Consider the following 12,682-nt stretch of genomic DNA (forward strand, 5'->3'; position numbering starts at 1 on the left):
CCAACAACAGGCAGTAAAGGCGGGAATACGTACTGTGGCAATCTTAATCCGCTTTAATAATATCCTGGTTTCTAACTGCTGGGATTTAAAAGTATTCTTTATGTGTGGAGGATGCTATTTGTTCTTTAAAGTTGAAGTGGGATGGGTCCTAGGGGGGTGGTTTAGAACTGACCTGCTTGGCTGTGCCCCTGGCACTCAGGATTGCCATCACAAGAGAGCTCCTCAAGGTAGCAGTGCTCCCAGTCCTGCAGGCGGGCGAGAGGTGGATGCCCACACCTGGAGGGCAGACTCCTGTCCTTCCGGACTGAAGATTTTCTGTGCACAGCTAAGAAATAGGCAGGTATTCAGTAGAGATACACCGATTTCAGTTTATAGGATGCCACCGTGGGTGCTATCCAAAGTAAGGCGATTTCTGAAGATTGATGTCAGTGTGATTGGAGTAAAGGGCTAGTGCGCCCTCCCCACCTGCCGTGGAAGACGTGCAGTGATTTCAAGATGGAAGTCCTGATATGCCAACTTCATTTTATAATCACACCTCCTGAGACTGACATTGTCACACAGAATTTCATGTTCATTTTTCAGCTGAGTCTGTCACAGAGTGGAGTTCAGAGCTTCTGCCTTTTGCTGCTGGCTTGCTGTTGTAGCCCAGACTACACCTAGAAGATACACTTCAACAACCTGCCTTCGTAAGCCATTCTAGGTCTCCTTCTGCAGTTTGGAGATTTGAGCAAAGCCAAATTGTGCATGCTGAAGTTTAAATTCACGATTATTATTTTATGCTTAGTTTAGGTGATTTTGATACCTTTTCACCATTTTCTTAAGTGTTTTGAGAAAAGTTTATTCTCTCTATCCAAACATAATGGTTTGGATGTCCAGGAAGTGGAAGTGTTGGTGCTGCTGGAGTCCTGACACTATGGCACATGGACGGACTGGAAGATAGCTTTAGCCCTATCCCCTTAAACATCAGTGTTCTTTCCCAATATTGAAGGGAGCCGTAAGTCTTAATTTTATATGAATGCTACTAAAATAGTCCTCTTTAAGAGAGGAAAAGAGTGATTACCTGAGAGAGTTGATGTCCGAGGACCTTTGTCATCGGATCACTGAGCGGTGTATTGAGAATTGCAAACGACACGGCTCTCCTTTCCTCCTCATAGAAGAGCATTGATTGCTTCAGAAACTTAATGGTTTTGTCAGTAAGAGGGTCTAAACAGGGAAGATCACTTCCCTGAGGTTCTAGAAGTCATTATGCACTCATACAAGTCTCTTTCAGTGTTTTATGTCAAAGTTATTTCAGTATAACCTATTTGAAGATAACCTTTACAGATTAACATTAGATATGCTTTCGGTGTCTGGTAAATACAGAAACAATCAGTATTGGCTCTAAATATGTAGCATTAATTTAAACATTTTTTAAAAAGCATATATAAGGAGTGTCTTTTGTTTCATGCACTTGCTGTGATTGGCTGATAAATATTTGTCAAAGAAAGAGAGAACTGAAAGCTCGCACGGTGTGGCTTGGATATCCTGAAAAGTGTGAAGAAAAGCATCCCGGAAATTCTATAAAAAATAAAAAATACAATGTATTTACCTTTATACCTGGGGTAAGACTATTACATTCTTAAGAATGGGTTTCATATCAGAGATTGCTGGCTCCTTTTGTTTTCACTGTTCTTTTTTCTTTTATTTTTTAATTTTTTTTCCCGTTAATTGTGTCCTGTCCAAATCAGTGACCTTTTGCTTTTGAACCATTCATGTTTCAAGTAGTTGTTAAATAATTCATGCGCACTTTTAATGGGTACATCATGAAGTTCAGTGTGAGAAAATTTATAGTTTGACTTCAATCCTAGATAAATATATTTATAGTATTGTAGAAATAATCAAGCCTAAATTAAATTAACAGAAAATAAGTCCTAAGTTTTGTTTGGAGGTGAAGTGGAATGTTAAGTTTAAAGTCTGCCAAGGAACTTCATGATGAAAGTAAAATAATTTCTTATACAAACGTGACTCAGTAACAAAATATCTGTAAGCATTTATAGATAATATTTTCTACTTCACATTATAAATTTCAAGCCGTTATGTTGTTATATCATTAGTTATCTTTAATTAGGTATTATGCTAGGTGTAAATAACGAAGTTTAAATATTTCATTACTTTTTTGGTTGCTAGTGGTATTTTTGGCTTAAGTTACCAAACTGAGTATGTATTTAGGATGATTGACTAGTTTTTGGTTTTTGTACATTTCCTATTTTTATAGACCAATTTATTCGTCTTTCTAAAGGCAAAAGGAAGCTGGTACTGGTTATATTTCTATATCAAAGTTTCTGACACATTCTAGTTATTTGCTCTTATGCTCTTTACAAGAAAATGTCTTGGTAAAGTGAAATAAGGGCTGTTTTATTTTTCATGTTTTAATTTAAATAATCATGCTGATTTTATACTGGGCATTGGTTGCCCCTCACCACCCTCCCCCATCCATCTAATAGTTGGTGAATGCTTCCTATCTAATTAACTCTTTAGTAAAACACACAAAACTACTGTCTCCGTCATTAAAAGACAGCTCTTTTGTCAGGACAATAAAATGTAAGCTGTCTTTCAGGCAGATAAATATTCTCATCTTTCTTGAATGAAGTTACTGTTTTCTTTAAATTTTAAATACTCACAGATTGGCGAAGCATTGTACATTTTCCTAAAGGTCACAAAGTTCATTCAGTAGACAACAGAGTATTGATTACAGTGGCTTAAAGCCCACAGTGCAGCCTCACTCTGACCAGAGCAAATCCCTGCAGCCCACCAGGATGGGCTGTGTCCTGAGAGCACCTGTTGGTGTGGCTGCACCACTGTTACCGTGTGAATTCTCGTTCTTAGATTGTCTCTTAAAGTAGGCTTTTCATCTAAAACGTAGTATTTTAGAAACATTTGGTAATTGCACAGTAGGAATTCTATGCCATTTTTAGCACAAATGGCAATTTTTGAATTGCTAATAGATATAATTTATGCTACCTGAGATTTTAAAGAAATCACTGAGGAGAAAGAGCTTTCTCTCCTGCTGAGATTAATTTCTGAAATGACTCAAAACATCTTTAGACAGCAATTGAATATGATTATGAATAGAAACGTGTTATCATTGTAGCTGATTTTTGAGTTGCACAAACAGCCGTATGGTAATGTAGAAAACTTCATTATATAAAAACTGTGGTTCCAGACTCTTTAAGTCAACAATAAGTACTTAACCCATTGCTCTGCTCTTGTTAAAATTTCCGTACCCTCCAAGTTGCATATAAAATGGCATCCAAAGAGATTTTGATTTGGAAGTTGCAAGGTTGTAAGTTTAATTGCAATGGTAGTGTGCCATTTGAATTATTCTCATCTATAAACATGAAATTTGTTCCATTTTGATTTTCAATTTAAATTTAATAATTTGAGAATTTGTAAATAGAAGTCTATTAATATACTGGCTCTTGGGTTTTCTTCCTTAAAAATAACTCTATTTGAATTAAAAAACAAAAACAAAGTTGCAGGATTTGCATTCCTAAAATTTTGTTGAAGGATACTTCTTTTGTATTTGAAAATATTATTGCAGATCAACTGCCAAGAGATTATAAAGAATATATATATAGGTCACTGTCTTCCTGAATTGGTGTGCAATTCACATACTTTTTTATGTCATTATTTCTTATACTTCGAGAGAAGTAAATAGAGGAGATTAAGACAGTTTTTGTGAAGTCAAATTGTGTATGTTTTGCTTGTTTGCTCAGTTATTTTAAAGCTACCCAGATGTTCATGTTCAGAAACGTGGCTATTATATTTTATTTTTTACCGTTTCATAAATATAAGGTTAATAGAACTTTCCCATTGTAAGAGTTTCTGAGTTATCAAGATACACATTTGTGTGTATATAAATAATATATTTATTGACTTACATTGGGAAGATTTCGCTATCTCATTTGCTTTGATATACATACAGAGATTTACAGGGGAGTGTGCAAAACTGGAAATTGTATACAAGAAACTAAAAACTTTTAGAGGATGCTTTTAACATAATTGGAAGTTCTAATTGTTTTTTCAGTTTATTTTAAATATAATTTTAAATAAATATATATGGAATTTAGTTATTGGAAAGGCAGTGTCAGAATTACTTAATTTACTGTAACTGAGGGCATATTGTCACTCTTTGATGGAAATGTAGTTAGATATTGTGCTGATTTAATTATTTAATTGACGTTTTAAAGGTTGTCCTTGGAGAGATTGTGTTAATTTTTTCTTTTCCTTTTTAGGTTTTATATGAACAATTCAAGTTTTTCTTGAATCTCTATTTTCTGGTAGTATCCTGCTCACAGTTTGTGCCAGCATTGAAAATAGGCTATCTCTACACCTACTGGGCTCCTCTGGTAAAAGAAAAGATTTTTGAAATTAAGTTAAATTATTAACATTTAGTATTTGGTTTTCAGAGTGGAGATGGTTGAAAGATAAATCGATCAGGTTTTCAGAAGCATGATACTGCTGCTGTGTACCATTGGACTTCGCTTACAGGGTTTTCCAGAGCTCTGCCACTGACCGACTTCGCAGCCTCGCCAGGGGTGTTGGGCCCGTGCGCTGCCTGTGCGTCTTGGCTCAGTGGCCACTGGGCGCCTTTGCTGGCGGGCATGGGGGGTGATCTCCTTGGGGCATCCTGTACGTGCCCTGTGATACCAGGTCTGTCTCTCCAGCCCGGCTCCCCCATGCCGATGGCGCTGTTGGGAACGATGGGGTGGGGTCTCCTCAGTGACTCTCTTGGCATCCTGATAGATGGGCACTTCTTCCCTTTTGGCTGAAGTAGCTCAGTCAGTAGTCCAGACAGTTTCTGGTTGGCAGCTCAGTGTGGGGAAGTGTTTGGAAGGCAGATGACACTTAACATCAAATATTTCAACTTCAGACATAATGCTGTTTTAATGGTTTGATGCTGTTTGCCAATAATTTTCATTAATTTTCAGCTTATACAGACAAAATGTGTGCCTTCTTTCTTCCTCTCACCTGGAAAGACCTACTGCTTCCTTTTGGCCCCCCAGAGAGGGTCTTCTCAGATGCACCGGGGAGGACTGGCAGAGGGGGCCGAAATCTCCCTGACGGGGTCCCTTCAACGAGCCCCTCCTGCTCCCATCCACACAGACTTTCGAGTAGCATGGATTTGAGCGGTGAAAGTAACTGCATTGTCCTACAAATACAAAATCACCGAATGAATGAATACATGTCCACTCTTGAAATGAGCAAGGTTGGAAGACAGCGGGGTTGTTTAAATAGGGTGGTCAAGGAAGGCCCCTCTGAGGGGCGGCACTCAAATGCTCTCCAGATGGCAGAGTGGCTGGGCCGTGTGCAGAACAGGGCAAAGAGATGTGCAGGCCAAGGGGCCGGGTGCTGGGGTGCTGCTGGAGCACAGGGACGCGGGGGCTGTGCTGGAAGGCAGGTCAGTGAGGGCTCCCATTTCCTCCTGAGCGGGAGAGGGAGCGGTCTGTGTCTGTGGGTGTCCCACAGCACACAAAGGACACTGAGGCTCGGACCCCACTTGTCACAGGACAGCACAGCTGGTTCAGGCCGGACAGCTCTGGAGAGAGGACAGAGACTGTTGGCTTTGTTCCTCGCACCTTTCTTCCCCCGCAGGCAACTTCTGTTCTGCGTCTGAAATTCAGTTGTTACATCTCCTAATAATTTTACTACTTATGTTTGTGTCACTAAAATAATAGTATTGTTTGCATGCTCTAAAAAATCTATATTAAGATTATCTTACTGTCCGTTTCCTGTTGTATCACGCTTTTTTGGCTTAACGTTGATTTCTAAAATGGATCCATGGTGACACATTCACTTTTCACTTCTCTGAAGTACTCCATTGAATGAACATGTCCATCTTTCCAGAAAAAGAGACTTTGAGGTTTCTTCTCATTTTTCACAGTTACAGACTTTGCTATAATGGTCACTGTGATTGTATGTTGTTCCCTGTGCACGTGAGCCGGAGACCCCTTAGGCTGTGTGCATCCTGGAAGTCTGAGTGACAGACTGCTCCTTACTTTTCCCAGTTTCCAGTAAAAGCAGTAGAGCATTACAGAAATTTTAGAGCATAGAGAAAATACTGGCTCATCCTAAAAACACAACTATACTTACGATTTCAGTGTGTTTATTTCTGGCCACTTTTTCTATCCCCGGCTTCACGAGGTTGCCCTGAACCTCTTCAGTTTCACTCCCATCTTGGGTTGAAATTCACTTTAGCAGCGATAGTCTCAGAATTTAAGATCTTCTTAAAAATCTAAAGTAAAATGTGTTCATTTCTGTTTTGCTTTTGCATCTTTCCTATTAACTGTGATTTCAGTAGCTTTTAACCAAAGAAAATGTTAGTTTTAGATGGATTCCTGATGAGGAATTCATGCACAGAATTGACTGTGTCGGCCAGAGCTGGAGTGAGAGCGTGCGTGTGAGTGTCGGTGCCTGTCCTTCCTGTGCTTCCGTGTGATGTTTACGTCCACTGACTCGATTGTCAGCTAGAGGTGTTGGAAGTACTTAGTCCTTCTCTTGTTGGCGTGTGAGAATTAACGACTGCATTTACAGAAGTGCCTAGGTCAGCCCCTGCTGCGGTGTTCAGGGAAGGGACGTTGTTACTCTGCTGCACTTGTGTGTCAGGGGCCCCAAAGAAAGGTGAAAAGCCCATTTTTCCCATTTGAGTAACGCTTAATGTTGCCTGGTGACATGCCTGGCCGGGTTCTCATGTCCCTGCTCTCATACCGCACCATTAGACCTCAGAAGTGGTCTGCTTTACGAAACCATGTCCTGTTGTTCTTTGGTTGGGTAGCAGCCACGATCGATGCCTTTCATCAGATAATCGATACTGAAGATTTGTTAGTATCTATGCTTGCACTGCTATATACATTTTAACCTCTGATTTAGCAAAACTCTTAAAAGAGTGATGTGTCCATTAGATTCACCTTTGAATCCAAGAGGCAGGCTGAGGTATATTGGATCCTTGATCCAAACTCACCTCAGAAAAAAATTTTTTTAAACTGAAAATTCAGATATTATATACAGAAGATCTTTTTTATTAATCTAGGCAAAGTTAAAGAACCTTTAAACTAAATCTACATCTAAAATGTGTAAATGTATACCCACACACACACATATAATATATATTTTTTATTTTTTTTTTAATTTTTTTAAAGATTTTATTTATTTGAGAGAGAGAATGAGAGAGAGAGAGAGCGCACATGAGAGGAGGGAGGGTCAGAGGGAGAAGCAGACTCCCTGCTGAGCAGGGAGCCTGATGCGGGACTCAATCCTGGGACTCCAGGATCATGACCTGAGCGGAAGGCAGTCGCTTAACCAACTGAGCCACCCAGGCGCCCTATATATATTTTTTTTTTTGAATAAAGGAGGTGTGCTTCAGCGGGATTCCTTCCTAGCTCCCGATTCCTTGCTCTTTCTTGACCACTGTGTTTGGCCCTGTCCTGTGTCGAGGGCCTGCACTAGCATGTGGCCCTTATACACACACTCAGTGTTTGACGTCTTTTCTCTGCCTGCTTTCTCAGGTTCTGTAAGTACCTGTAAGGTTGCCCAGAGAAAGGAATTAGTTAGCATTTCCAGATTCCTCCTTGCCAGAAGCCTGCCAGGGAAGCATCAAACCATCATACAGCCGGCAGTTATAAAATCTTACGTCTGACGTCCACTAATTTTAAACAGGGCACTTCACATTTGTTCTGCTCTCCACCTCAAGGGTATTTCTGAAGACAGTGATGGTTTAATAATCTTTCTATATCAAGTACTCTGGGCAATGTTATTTACTAGCTTCAGCTCTGATCTAATTTCTGTTATATTTGCCATAGAACAGGAGAGCAAACTGAAAATAAGTGATTTTACTGCATTCTTGTGTCAGAATGAAGATTACCTTTTGCATCATTCAGTTTCCACAGCAGCTCTTTGAGGAAAAGCTAGTGTAATCATAGTAACAAAACGGATTGTAATGCTTCTATCAGAGTTAATCGGGTAGAATAGATCTAGCCATGCAAGCGGTTCTTAGATAAAGGAGGTCTGGATCGTTAACACGGCATCTTCCACATAAGCTGTGTTCGTGGTATTTTGTTAATGGAAAGCCAGATAGACTGCGTAGGTGATCAGTCAGTCTGCGAGGACTCTGATTTTCGGTCCTTCCTTCTGTCCACTCTTTCTTCGGAGTGTCTCTGCATGTTGGAGGTGTGGATGGAGTATGGAAAGGAGAAACCAAATCATACCTGGACTTATACCTCCTGCTGTCCAGAGACAAACATGCTTAACATAAGCTGCACATTTAGTGTGACCTTTGCAAAGGTACGTGTGCTGCTTGTGTCTGAGTTTCCCTGTCTTAAGTAGAGCTAAGCGTTTCTGTGGCATTTAAAGGGTAGCTTATTTAAAATACATAGAAAAGTTTCTGGTGTGGTTAAACTGATTATATCAATAGAATTATAGAATTATAGAATTTAATATTTAATATATGATATATCAGTAGAATTTTTTCTCTTTTTATAAAAATACCTCTTGTTTTGGCACTTACTCCACATGGCCCCTGCGCCATCCGGAGAAGTAGGAAGAAGGAATTCTACTTTGTGGTACAAGATTTAGTCCCGGCCCATGAAGCGGCTGTGTGACACATTCCTGTCAGGCATTGTGACTGACAGACTGATGCCACAAATACTGTGGTTTTGCTGTGGAATACCGTCACCCTCTTGGGTTTGCTTTTGGCTCTTCTTGGTGGCATTACTGTAGCTTCCATCTTTGACCTGCTTGGTGCTGAGGTCACAGGAAGGTCCAGGTACTCCTGTGGGGCCACTTGTCCACATCTCCCATAGGCCACCGGTCTGCTCTGATCCAGTTACGACCCAGTAGGTCTAAACCCTAAAGGTGGAGGCCCATGTGTGGTAGACTCCAGTTGTTAAGAAGGAAATGTTGGCAAGGCATCAGCTGTGCCTTTCTCGTCACCTGCTTTATGTTGCAAGGCTGGCTCTTGGGGCTTTTCTCAGGGTAGATATGCCGGCGACTGCCATGGTAGTATGGGCGTGACACCTCTTGGTTGTTGCTGGTCCTGCACATCTGTCCTGTATTCAGGTAAACCCTAGATTTGAGGTGTGGCCCAGAGTGGCTTGCAGGTCCTAGCAGTCTTTGCCTGTGACCAGGGCTCTGTCTCCTTGAAGAGTGCTTACCTCCAGTTTCAGAAGTGGGGACCTGTCCCTATTTGTTGATCTTCTCTAATATTACTGCTTTAGAAATGAGAGCTTATTTTCACTTCCTGAGTTCTTGGAAGCACTAGGAACTATTATGTTTTGTGGTTTATAATTACTTGATGAATGGAGAAGTAACTTTTGCTGTCTTTAAGCCATAGGTGTCCAGGGTGGAAGTCAGACTGACCTGGAGAGTCTAGGTGACATATGTATGTGTGGGCCTGTTCCTTGGAGAGGGGAGGTGAAAGTACACGTCCCAGGCAGAGGGCTCGAGCAGATCTGTAGTGCAGAAAACCTTCCCGGTGATGGTGCCACGTTTGCCTGATTCAGAGCCACTCCTCTGACAATACTGTCTTCAGTCTCTAAGGAACATAGGCTTGACAGCCATTGTCCCCTCTCTCTCTCAAGGCAAGGGGGTCACAAGTAGAATTGTAAGAAATTACGTATACACTGTGAACATGGTCTGCAACAGTAAATATTCTCCTGCATGAGAACAGCTGCATAGAACTGTATTTCCTGCTTCGGTGGATGCATTATGTTTCATGTTACTAAAACTCAGTTGAGACTTAGAGTTTTTGTTAAAAACTCTAGGTGGTATTGTCTTTCCACCTGAGACTAACTGCATCTTTGAATTCAGGAAATACAGTATTTCAACATATGAGTGTACCATGAATTTCCTATTTATAGACATTCAGGTTATTTCCAGTTTTTTATATTGGATGCTGCTGGGATCCTTGTTTTTTTGTTTTGTTTTGTTTTTTAGGATAAATTTCCAGAAGTGAAACTGTTTGGTTAAAGTGTGTGCAAATTTTAAGGCTTTTGATAACACTAAGTTTGTTAAGAGAATATTTTGATGTCTCCTGCTTTGGATTTTCATAGTTTTTTCTCTGTCTTTACCTGTACTAAAACACATCTAGATAGAAAGGGAAGAAGGAGCCCTGGGCTCTTTGCACAGTGGCGTGATCTTGTACATTGGGAAGTCTGAGGTGTCCACACACAGAGAAATGTTAGAACTAAGAAATGAGGTAGGAAGGTTGTCGGGTACAACATAGATACACAAAACCACTTGTATTTCTGTATACCAGCAGCGATCATCTGAAAATGAAATTACAATAACAGTTCCGTTGTTGTGGCATCAGAAAGAAAAAAATAGGAATAGATTTAGCTAAAATACAGGGTTGCCTGCTGGAAACTAATAAAACATTTTTTTTAAAAAAAAATCAAAGATCTAAATAAAGTCATCCCATGTTCAGGAATTGAAAGACAGTATTGTTACAGTGGCAGCACTCTCCAAATTGATCTGCAGATTCAGTACAATCTGTCAAAAATCCCACTTGGCTTTTTGGCAGAAACTCACGAGCTGACTCTAAAATTCATATGGAAATGCAGGAGACCCAGAGTAGCCAGTGCAACCCAGAAAAGAAGATCAGCATTGGAGGACTCCTGCTTCCCCATTTCAGAGCTCATTTCAAAGCCACAGTAATCAAGAAGGTGTGGGACTGGCAGAAGGATAAATGAATAGACCAACGAATACAACGTAGAGTCCAGGAATAAACCTTTACATTCATGACAGATCGGTTTTCGGCAAGGATGCTCACACCGTCCGGTGGATTGTTCAGTGCACTCAACGAATGGTGCTGGGGCACTTGGACAGCTGGATGCGAAAGAAGGAAGTTGGGCCCCTCCCTCAGGTCATACCCAGAAAACCCCTCGTAATGGATCATAGACCTCAGTGGAAGAGCTAAAACTGTAAGACTCCTGGCGGAAAACATAGAGGCAAATTTTTGTGATCTTGGACGGTAAAAGCCCAAGTGACTAAAGAAAAACTTAAATTGTATTTATCAAAATTAAAAACTTCTGGACATCAGAAGATACCATCAGGAAAATAAAATGATAACCTAGAGTGGGGGAAAATATTTGTACTCTCACATATGCTAATCACATGTCTAACGAGGTATTTGTTTCCAGAATAATACAAAGAGCTCTTACAGCTTCACAGTGAAAAGACAAATGACACCGTTAACAAGTGGCTGTAGGATCTGAACACACATTTATCCCAAGAAGATACGAATGGCCAATAAGCTCACGTTAAGGGTTATAACCACTTTGGGAGGAAGCTTGGCTGTTCATCAAAATGCTAAACAGCCCACATCACCCAGAAGAGGCGAATTCATAGAGACAGAAAGTTGGACTCGTGGTTGCCAGGGGTTGGGGGCTGGAGGAGATGAGGGTGACCACTGCCCAGTGTGGGATTTCTCTCTCTTTGGGGTGATGAGAATAGTCTACAGTCAGATGGCGGTGATGGTACAACTCTGAGCGTAGCAGGGAGGATCAACTTTGAGTAAACACAAGGGCTCACCTCATGTGGCCTGTTGGTGATACAGACACAGCCCTGGAGTGACAGACTGTTGTCCTTTGAGGGCAGTTGTCCAGCGTTGGGTCATTCCCAGAGTAGCCTGGGGAATGCGCGTCCGTGTAACATGCGGCCTTCTGAAGAGTCTGTGGTCATAGAGAGGTAGACTTGAAGAGTGTTCACACTCGGAAAACACAAGTGTAGCCTCTGAGCTGTCAGCCACATGTCGGGGGCATAACAGATTTCACAAGAGATCCCAAGCACATCAGAGTTTATTTATGTAGCCTCAAGTTGACCTGTTGAGGTTTTGCTTACAAAGCGGACAAGCCTGCACAGGAGGAGGCTGTCATGTTGGGATTGCGCCGCGTTCCTTCCTGCTTTCTTCCACCCACAGAATTCAAGCGCAGAAAGCATAAGATTTTATGTCAGCCTTTGGGAATTTGATATTTAAAGGCACGAGCGGTCTAAATAGAATTCCTGGGGTTTTTTTTGTTTTTCTGTTTTTTCAGATTGTTGATTTCTTTTTTCTTTGGGTTACTAAGTATTTTCTGATGTTTAGCTTGTACATGTTATGATAGGAATTTAAAAAAATTATTTGGGAATAGGGAGAATTGTAAATCTTTTAGTATGTATTATATTTCTCTTGTAGTGTTTCATTATTACTTTTTTGTCTTTTTTCTTTGTGTTTGTTTATGTTTTAGAAGTAATATAAATGGGGGGGAAGTAAAACTGCTTGGTAAAAGAATATTCCCTTAACTTTTTTGTTAAAGCTATTTTTCTCAAATACCATATTTTATTTTGTTTTATAGGGATTTGTTTTGGCTGTTACTATCATGAGGGAAGCAATTGATGAATTCCGGCGTTTTCAGCGAGACAAGGAAGTGAATTCACAGCTATACAGCAAGCTTACAGTAAGAGGTTAGCAAGACCCTTTTGATCTAGCTTATCATTTGCTAACTGGAATCATCATTTTAGAGTTAACATAAGTGAAAGAAAACGTGTCTTAATTCTGTTAGAAAATAGTATTTTTCGATTACATATGGTATCTAATTAATTTTTTTTAGTAATCTCATGACTACAATTTCAAGAGAACACATGTGAAACCCAACTGGTGTATGCACAT

The 12,682-nt window shown here is 40.4% G+C and overlaps 1 long non-coding RNA gene across 1 annotated transcript; it reads left to right on the top strand.

Annotated features, from left to right (window-relative positions):
- The first annotated feature begins 980 nt into the window (after positions 1-980).
- LOC112818772 (uncharacterized) lies at positions 981-12,662 on the top strand. Its single transcript, XR_003206680.2, has 3 exons — positions 981-1,601; positions 4,275-4,388; positions 12,369-12,662. It is a non-coding gene; the product is annotated as an uncharacterized lncRNA (long non-coding RNA).
- The last annotated feature ends 20 nt before the right edge of the window (positions 12,663-12,682 follow it).

Source organism: Callorhinus ursinus, unplaced genomic scaffold (assembly GCF_003265705.2).
Source record: "Callorhinus ursinus isolate GAN/ISIS: 27379988/994484 unplaced genomic scaffold, GSC_fseal_2.0 scaffold1144, whole genome shotgun sequence".
Taxonomy (NCBI): Eukaryota; Metazoa; Chordata; class Mammalia; order Carnivora; family Otariidae; genus Callorhinus; species Callorhinus ursinus.